This window comes from Vicia villosa, linkage group LG7, assembly GCF_029867415.1.
Source record: "Vicia villosa cultivar HV-30 ecotype Madison, WI linkage group LG7, Vvil1.0, whole genome shotgun sequence".
In the NCBI taxonomy this organism is placed as follows: domain Eukaryota; kingdom Viridiplantae; phylum Streptophyta; class Magnoliopsida; order Fabales; family Fabaceae; genus Vicia; species Vicia villosa.
In genome coordinates this window covers 229,458-239,555 of record NC_081186.1, presented here as the reverse complement: position 1 = coordinate 239,555, position 10,098 = coordinate 229,458, and the positions used below count along the sequence as shown (strand labels likewise).

The window sequence follows — 10,098 nt, the reverse complement described above, 5'->3', positions numbered from 1 at the left end:
TTCTACATTCATGGCCAACCTTATTACAGAGCTTACAAAAGGGTGGTTCCCATTCGTAGTCAACTTGTTGAGTCATTTTCTCGCCTTGTGGGTCTCTGATGGTAATTTGATGCTTCAGCTCCTTTGTGACATCAACTTCAATCAAGACACGAGCATAAGAAACTCTCAATTTCTTTGCTGTGCATTCATCGGTCATTAATGGCTTACCTATAGCACTTGCTATCTTTCCAATACTTTGAGCCCCCCAATAGTATAATGGCAGTTGTGGGAAAATGACCAAAATCGGTAAGATCCTTAGAATATCATCCTGTAATGTGAATTTAGGGTTCCATTCATGGAGAAGTATTGGCTTCTTAAAAATGGTATATGGACCCCTCATGAGAACAGCATCTCTATCTATCTGAGATTTGAATCTAATAAGGAACTATCCTTCCTCATTATAGTATAGCTCAGGTAAGGCAACAAAATTCCATGTGGTAGCCATGAATTTCTTGACAGCATTCATCGATAGTTCGTTTCCAATTGCATACATGATTAGTGCATTTCGCCAGAACTCCTTCTCCGACGCAACATCCTTTTCATCTATTTGGATTTCCATTTCCCCATTTATGATCATCGGTGCTGTGTAGGAAAGTTCACTACCATTTGACGGTAGCCTGTTACCTTGAATGATGTCCACCCATAGTTGTGGTGTCTTCTCTTCTAGCGTAATCTTTTCATCAACTTTCCCTTCTGCCACAGGTTCCTCAACTATTGTTTCCAATGTTGGTATTTCATTGCTTGATTTTCCCTTAGTTCTTGTATCACCTTTTTCACCCGAGGATAGAGTTGACGAGAATACTCTCACGCTCGCCGGTGGGGTCATTGCCGCCTTCTTCTTTGCCCGGCCCCGCCCCATCTCCAAACCACAGAGCCTCAGATTCAACCCTAAAACCCCGTTGTTGTGGTCCCTAACCCTAAGGCTAGGAATTTAAACCAACAACAACAGATCTCAGTGTCGTCTCCGATTGCTCACTTCGTAAATAGTTGTTCACTGGAAATCTTCAAGTCGCCGGAAATCGTCGCTCTCGTAAATCTTTATTGGTGATATACAATTGTTATTATAAAATCACAATAACTAAAAATATTTAAAAAGAAATATTTATCAAATCACCAAGATGATAAATTTAATGTCTAATAACTATAAGGCTAAATTACAGTTTTGGTCCCCTGTTTTGGTATTTTCACGATTTTGGTCCCATATTTTCTTTTTAAACAGTTTTGGTCCCCCATCCCAATTTTGAACCAACTGTTCATGAACTGTTCATGTACAGTCAGTCATGTATTGTTCATGTACGGATCATGCACTGTTTATGAACAAAATTGGGATGGAGGACTAAAACTGTTTAAAAAGAAAATAGGGGGACCAAAATCGTGAAAATACCAAAACAGGGGGACTAAAACTGTGATTTAGCCTAACTATAAATATTTACAAATATGATTAATAACTATAAATATTTACAAATATCACTGATAATTATAAATATTAATAATATTTTGTTGTTTAAATAAAAAAGACATTGTGGTGATAATGTCCCGTGAAAATATTGAGTTTATACTAATTATAAATATTTATAATATTTTGTTGTTTAAAATAAAAAAATGTATTGTGGTGATAGGGTCCCGTGAAAATATTGAGTTTATGCTAATTATAAATATTTATAAAATTTTGTTATTTAAAATAAAAAAAGGTATTGTGGTGATATTGTCCCGTGAAAACTTTTAAAATGAATAGTTTTCAATTTTAATTGGTATATAATTTATTTAAATGTAATTATAAAATACGAAATAATAAATTTTATTGTGTAATACAATTTAGGCTATAAATCGTTACAAAAATGAAGATTTAATGTTAAAATTTTGTAACATGGTGTTGACACTTTATATATATATTTGAGGGATATTCTTACTTCAAGAGTAACTTATCAAGACTTACTCTTCATCATAACCACTAATTCTTCTTAATCTAATGGTTAAAATTAATTAATATTATTTTTGTAACATGATGTTGAATACATATATATATATATATATATATATATATATATATATATATATATATATATATATATATATATATATATATATATATATATATATATATATATATATATATTCAATAATTAACGTTCCATGACAAATTGATTTAGAAACAAAAATGATTACAAAACATCCATATACACAAAGTAATCTTAACCGGCAAAATGGTTGAATTATAAGGACGTGCCAATCCACCAAAGAGCAACCCAAATGAACTATATGGATATTCCACCAAATTTTGTTTCACCTTGCATGCTTGTAATTTTTCCATTAAACTTTACTATTTATTTGAAGAAGACATAACACCGGAGCTGAAATTCGTTTCTTGAAGAATGTCCCGATGGTTGACTTTTTTTGGATTGAAATGATAAAAGTCAAATGTTGTAGGAGTCTTATATTATGAGAGAGAAATTGAGTAAACTACTATGGAGACCAGACTTAACAGTAAATAGAAAGATTAAGGAATTTGGTTCAAAAGTGACTAAATTATCCAGATTGTCATTTGAACAGAATATACATATTTAAGAAGTCACTTTTTAGTTGAGAAAGGTTGTGATAGACGGCAGATTAGTATTCAGCATGTAGACATGTTAATATACAACAGTTTTGTATGTTATACATTAGATAAATGTATAACTTTGACAGCAGGTACAATCACATAATGATGTAGACATTAACTTTATAGAAGTCTGGTATTAAAATAGTCAATTTAAATGAGATATGTAAGCAAACCAACATGATAAATCGCATCGGATACAGGTCTTCGAATGTATTTGGTGGCTGCTGATGTGATGTTCATCAATGCTAATGACTTTAGTATGAGTCGATAAAGAAAATTCAACAATTGCCATAAAATATGTTAAACGTAATGGTGTGAAGACCTTGTAGATAATAGATATCAATGACAATAAGTAACAGAGATACTTGAGAGAATACCAGCTAAACTTGTCATATAACCAAGTATTATTTTTTATTCTCCAATATGATTAAAACAAATAAAACTTGGACGAGAAGTGTTGTGTTGTAGATTTAATATTCCCATAAAATAGTATTATGTATTTGTAAAGACGTGTTTCTACGGTTCTGTTTTCAAAAAAAAAGTACTAACTATAACTATCCATATGTATTTTTAACCTTTTCAATCACGTTCCTTGAAAAATAAAACATAAAGATTAGATTACAAATTTGTGGATTAAATTAAACTATTAAAATAGTTGTTAATAAAAATATAACTTTATATTTGACATTGTTATACTATTTTTTTTAATAATAATAAGAATAATTTTGATCCTTATTGAAAAACAGTAAAACCATTTATATAAATAAATAAAATATAGTATAACTCTTTGTATTTTTTTCTCACTCATCACAACTATTGTTGTAATAATAACTAGTAACAAATCCGTGCGTTCGCACGGGTTCTGGTACGGGACGCGCATTTGTTTTAGATATATATTTTTTAACAGAAAAATGTCTCGTACCCGTTAAAAAATAACAATTAAATGTATATATACAAAATGCCTCGTACCCGTAAAAAAAATAATTGAATGTATAGAAAAATGTCTGGTACCCATGAAAAAATAATAATTGAATGTACAGGAAAATGTCTGGTACCTGTAAAAAAATAATTAAATGTATAGAAAAATATCTGGTCTCGTAAAAACATTTAGATCAATAAGATTTTTTTAATACAAAATATAATTTTGTTATAAAATATGTGAATAATACAAACTAAAAAAATGTAATAAAAAAATAGAAGCTAAAAAAATAGAAGCTAAAAAAATCATGAATGAAAAAAATTAAAGAGAAATCTTATTAATATAAAAAACAAAATAATATTTGAAAATAAGAATAAAAGATATGAAGATATATTAATTCATTAAGAGTAGAGGAAGATATATTGAAAAATGTCTGGTACCCGTGAAAAAATAATAATTGAATGTATAGAAAAGTTTTTGGTACCCGTAAAAAAATTGAATGTATAAAAAAATGTCTGGTACCCGTAAAAACACTCAGATAAGATTTTTTAATATAAAATATAATTTTGTTATAAAATATGTGAATAATAGAAGCTAAAAAAATGTAATAAAAAATAGAAGCTAAAAAAAATTATGAATAAAAAAAGTGTGAGAAAAATTAAAGAGAAATCTTATTAATTTAAAAAATAAAATAATATTTGAAATAAGAATAAAAGATAGGAAGATACATTAATTCATTAGGAGTAGAGGAAGATATATTGAAAAATGTCTGGTACCCATGAAAAAATAATAATTGAATGTATATAAAAGTTTTCGGTACCCGTAAAAAAATTGAATGTATAAAAAAATGTCTGGTACCCGTAAAAACACTCAGATCAGTAAGATTTTTTAATATAAAATATAATTTTGTTATAAAATATGTGAATAATAGAAGCTAAAAAAATGTAATAAAAAATAGAAGCTAAAAAAATTATGAATGAAAAAACACTACAAAAAAACTCCTCCCCAGCGACATAAATTAGCGACGTGGAAGTCAGGTGGGTAATTATTGCCTCTAGCGACGTGACAACCACGTCGCAACATGTTTTTAAATTTAAAATAACTTTATAAACATAAAGTAATGGGGAGTCAGACGCTGGGTTACGTGAATAAAGTTGCGACGTGGATTACACGTCGTTACATTAAATGTATAAATTAAAATTTAAAAAGCTATAACGTTCACATAGGGGGAGATTCAAATTTTAAAAAATTCAGTTGTGACGTTATAAACACGTCGCAACATTTAAAAAGAAATTACAACGTTCCACTAAAATGACTAGGTGACAGCATTTATGGCAGAGACATTAATTCAATATTACCGTTTGCTTGTTGCGACGTGCTTTGCACGTGGCAAATAGCGAGGTGAAATTAACGTCGCTACATTGTGTATTAATAAAAACAATTCACTTCACTCCACCACACCTTCGTTTCAGAAAGCAATTCTCCCAAAACCATTTTCGTTTCAGAAAGCTTCTCCCCAAAACCAGAAATTGAAACCTTCTCTCCCAAAATCCAACTGCAATACTAAGTCAATCCAAATATTTTTCTTATATCAAAGGTAATTAAGGTTGCATCAATATTTTCTTATAGTTTCATTATATATTCTGTTTTTAATTTTTGATATGAGTAGATGTAAGTAGGCAGCTTATATATATATATATATATATATATATATATATATATATATATATATATATATATATATATATATATATATATATATATATATATATATATATATATATATTGATATGAGTAGATGTAAGTAGGCAGCTTGTATGAGAAACAGAAAATATAAATATAAGTATGTGTAAGGCATGGTTGACATTATCAAAAACAGAAAACATAAAAGCATAGTGATAAATAGAAATACTAATATTGTCATGTATGTCACTTGAGAAAAATGAATATAGAATAATCCGGGACTGTCATAGTGGCACAAATTCAAGCTGTATTTGCATTTATTCACATCATACAAGTAAAGTAAATTATTTCTTCACTTTACTTATTAATACCCTTTAATAATATTACACATCATCTCAACAGATGTTAGACAAAACTTTACTTCCTAGAAACCATAGTAACAAATTAGAAGTTATTCCCTTATTCTAACACTTCCTTTGATCTTAGAACTATATTTAGATGTTATATCACGAAATCAGATGACGGTACAAAACCATTATGAGATGCATTTTTTGAGGCAGGAAGTCCAACAAAAAAGTTTTAATTGCATTCTCAAAGTTGCAATTATTTGGATTGTTGTAAAATTGGATCCAAACATAGTAAAAAAGGCCAGTAGAAAGTATATAATCTTGAAAGAGACACATTAGTGAGTAGTTAAGTAATACTTTATTTCTAGAATCTGAATTATAATGATACCAAAAACTCAAAAACCATTCGTACACAGAACAAGTTCCCTCCATTAATTAACCACTTAACTTAACTATTGATATCATATTCTCAACCACTTTGGCTTAACAATATTTTTTCAGCAGGTTTTCGTTCTTCAACAGAAGAAGCTCGCGCGACATGCTCAATAGACATCCGTTCAAACTGTAATGACTCTGATGGCTGACCTTGATCATAAGTACTATTCAAAGACATCACTTATTTTAGTAGGTATGGGTGATCGTCATTGATATCACCTTTAGAAACATCATACAAAAAGTACACAATGGAACCAGGACAGAATCCGACGGTATAGAAATCCTTAGAAATGTCTTTTTCAGCTTCTTTGACGGAGTAGTATCTACATTATAAAAACAAGAACCTGTGATTCATTTAAGTTCATCACATAACCAAATCAACTTTCTAGACAATGAAATCTTCTAATTCATATAAAAGACAACTTAATGAGCATAGCATAAATTATTTTCATAGGAGGGAATCGTAATTCTTATCAAAATAAGCTAAAAGACAACTTATGAGCATAGCATAAGTTATTTTTACACCAACTAATTAGTAAAAGTTGCAATTGCAACCTCACACACCATAGAAAAAAATCCACTAAATGCACAAATCTGTAGAAAAAATGTATAAATTTAGTAACAATGTTGAAGAACCTTCTTTACAGCCATAGTTTCTCCTGTCTTCAAGCAATTTGCATGCATGGTAAATGAAAAAGAATACAATAAACATCAATTTAATTCGAACCGTATCCAATTAAAAGGTGGAAATGAAAGAACAGGGAAGGGACTAATCTTGAAAACTATACCAAATGATCCATGTCCAACATCATGCTCGACCATGTAAATAATTGTCTACAAATTGATAGATAATAGTTTATAAAGTAGAAGGACATATGTGGGAAAACAGAGAACGCGTACCAATGATCCCAAATTTGTAACTGACATGTGGTTCAACTTTGGGAGATGCTTAAAATGAAAAATCTCGAGAAGAATCACCACTTCCAATTCTGTAGTAGTATTTGGTATCACGCTGAAATGTAGAAATAACTGAATCAAGTGAATAAATGCATTCAACATATCGAAATACTGCTCTTCCTTCATAACCCCCTTGAGTGATATGCACCTAACAAATCGATAAATTCAAATAGATCAATCAAAATTGAAAACAAATCCAAAATACCAGAGAAAGGAATAGACAAAAAAATGTTTTGTGATACATACTTGTTTCCATGTAGATAATAAAATGTTTTGTGCGTTGGTGCCATCTCCGACAAGTAAAGAGGAATCACATTCAAAAGATTCATCGAGAAGATACGAGTAAGACTAACTTATTGAATCATTAACTGTTTCATTACACTTTTCATACCATTGTTGTAGAAAATGGCCATAAAAAAGTAGTGAAAAAGAAGTTAACAAAACAGTAGTTACACAAAGATGTTAGTCATTTTCATGTATTTTTCTTGATAGCTATTCATAGCAATAGTAATGAAACTTACAAAATGAAGGACTACTAAAACATATACAAAAAAAGAGTAAGCAGTTACTGTATAATTAAGAAGGATGGTTATAAAAATGAAATTAACAAAATTAAAGGATGGTAATTCATGTTTCCAGTTAATATTTGATGATATTGTTGGTGCCTTGTAAAACAGGTTGAAACTGTGAAAAACTGCTAATACAGAGGTCACAAAAATGTTGATTCGTATCAGTAAAAATAAGACATTGACCTATAATTGTTAAAAGTTCAATGAGATCTATAGTCAAAAGAGTTAATGCTAGCAATGAGACAAAGTTTTTAAATAAGCAAATGAAATAATGTTGTCCAAAACAGAAAGTATGAATTCCAAGTAATTGGAAAAGTCATTACAAAAAGGTTGGCCAAATGTATCAGTATAACTTTCTAACTTTTAAGCAAATTAAATTTATCTAACAACAATGTATGACATGATAAATTATAAGTTGAGAGCAGTTTCGGTGATATCATTTTAAATAGTGTATAACCGAATTTTAGATTGGTTAAGTTGCAGCAAAAAAATTTTGCTACATAACTGAAGGAAGACATTGGTAATTGAAAGGAAATTCATATATAACAACATTGAACAACGAATACAAGAATATGCATGATATCAAAGAAACATAAAAGCAAATGAAACTGTTGAGTGAATTGAATGTTGTAAATCTAGAAGCCATCACTTGTAGGACAAAATTGAATGAAAGCATGTTTAATTCTGCAGCATAGACCAACTTCATCAAGTAATCCTCAAAATCAAAGGTTGAATAACCTTTTTTCATGTTATAGTCCAATACCTTAAGCTGCAAAGGTGACCGTTTTCTATTTTTCTAAATAAAGGTACATAAAAGTCAATTGATTTGTAAGGCTACTTCACAGCATCCACTGTTTGGAAACACTTCAATTTCCAACAGAAACTACTTATAAATGATAGACATTTCTTCAAAATCTGGCAAGGGCCATTATTCATGCATTGTAGATTTCATAATCGATGAATTTCACCTTTAAAGTGTCTTACTGAAACATTAAGCATACAAGACTAAGATTAAAAGAAAACTGTCGATAAAATGTACCTAGTAGTTGAAGTTTCTGAATATGCTTTTCAGCTTTTGTTTCTTATTCTATTCTTCTTTCAATTTCTGCAGTCTGCAAATGCATATAACCATTATGAAATTAAAATTTGTGCAACACTTTCAGTTTATGAAAAAGAACAATAAAGAGACCCTTTTACCTCCGACGACAGAGAAAAATCTTTCAGATGCAAGCTTCGCCGAATATGAGGAATTTGTTCGAGAATCACGATTCGGATGAGAGACGCCAAGAAATTTGAACACATAAGCATAATTAAAAAAAAACTATTAAAAAGAAGAACTTTTATGTTTTAGGTTGTCTTTCAAAGGATTTTATATCCAAAACAATGAAACTCTTACAAAAGTGTCGATTAATCTATCAGCATAATGAACATCTACAATGTTTCAGGCTGTATGTGTTGAACTTGCAAATGAAAAAGAAGCTAACAACACAATGAAAACCATAAAAAAGCTCAAGAAATTTGAACACAGAATCAATGAGCAACTAACCGAACATGAAAATACAACAAAGATATGGAGAACCGATAAAGAGGAATGAACATGTTTTTGCAACCAACCCATCATTCATTTACCTGTGTTTTTCAATATGTACATGCCCTACACAATCCAACCTCTGAGTTTTTTTTCCTTCAAATCCATCATCATCTTCTTCATCTGAGCCAACCGACTATTGATAAATGTATAAATCTTGAGCAGCGCAAAGGAATGAGAAACTAAGACAAGGGGGAAAGGGGGGACAGAACATTTAGGGTTTGAGGATAGAAAGGGGGCGACGGTGAAAAGCATGAGAGATGCACAATGATGAAAGGGAAAGTATTTGTTTTGCTAGGGTTGGGGGAGGGAAAGAGAGACGAGAAGAGAGAGACATGTACACAACATTCAAAATTCAAAATGAGTGGAGAATAGAAAATTTTTTGTCCAATGGATATTAGGAAACACCCAATAGGAATATTGGAAGGGGAGTACCACTTGGAGGAATGGAGAAATGTAATTGGTGGGACTAAAACTTTGATTTAGCAAATTACAAAAAAGTGCTTTTTTAAGGGTAATAATTTTTGTCATTAAGGGTAATTTAGGGTGTTTGGTGGTATGTTTATTTTTTAGTTAGGTAGTTGATGGTATTTATGATCCAAAAATGGTATACAGGAAAAAAAATCTATTATAAATTTAAACATTTTTATATACGAAAAAAAATCAGTTATTGATCTATTTTTTTTCTTTTTTCATATTCTATTTAAAATAAATATATTATGTAAACAAATGTGCGTACTAGACCAGAACTCATGCGTATGCACGGGTTTGTTACTAGTTTAAAGTTTTATGGATAGAATTAAAGTACCAAAATGAAAAGAATTAGTAATTGGCAGACATAAATATAATTGAATACAATTGATTCACCTTGATTATATTATTACTTATTTTGATAATTATATAATTTTAATTAATACAAATTAATTATATTATTAATACAATTGATTCACCTTGATTTTTTT

General features: G+C 29.8%; 1 long non-coding RNA gene across 2 annotated transcripts; it reads right to left on the bottom strand.

Annotated features, from left to right (window-relative positions):
* Window positions 1–6,215: 6,215 nt before the first annotated feature.
* On the bottom strand, window positions 6,216–8,843 carry LOC131616866 (uncharacterized). Of its 2 annotated transcripts, none has more exons than XR_009288269.1 (4): window positions 8,746–8,843; window positions 7,226–8,653; window positions 6,923–7,127; window positions 6,216–6,345 (listed from the first exon to the last, which is right to left on the bottom strand). It is a non-coding gene; the product is annotated as an uncharacterized LOC131616866 (long non-coding RNA). The 2 variants fall into 2 exon arrangements; XR_009288270.1 differs by having other exon boundaries at window positions 7,226–8,660; window positions 8,746–8,836.
* Window positions 8,844–10,098: the final 1,255 nt, after the last annotated feature.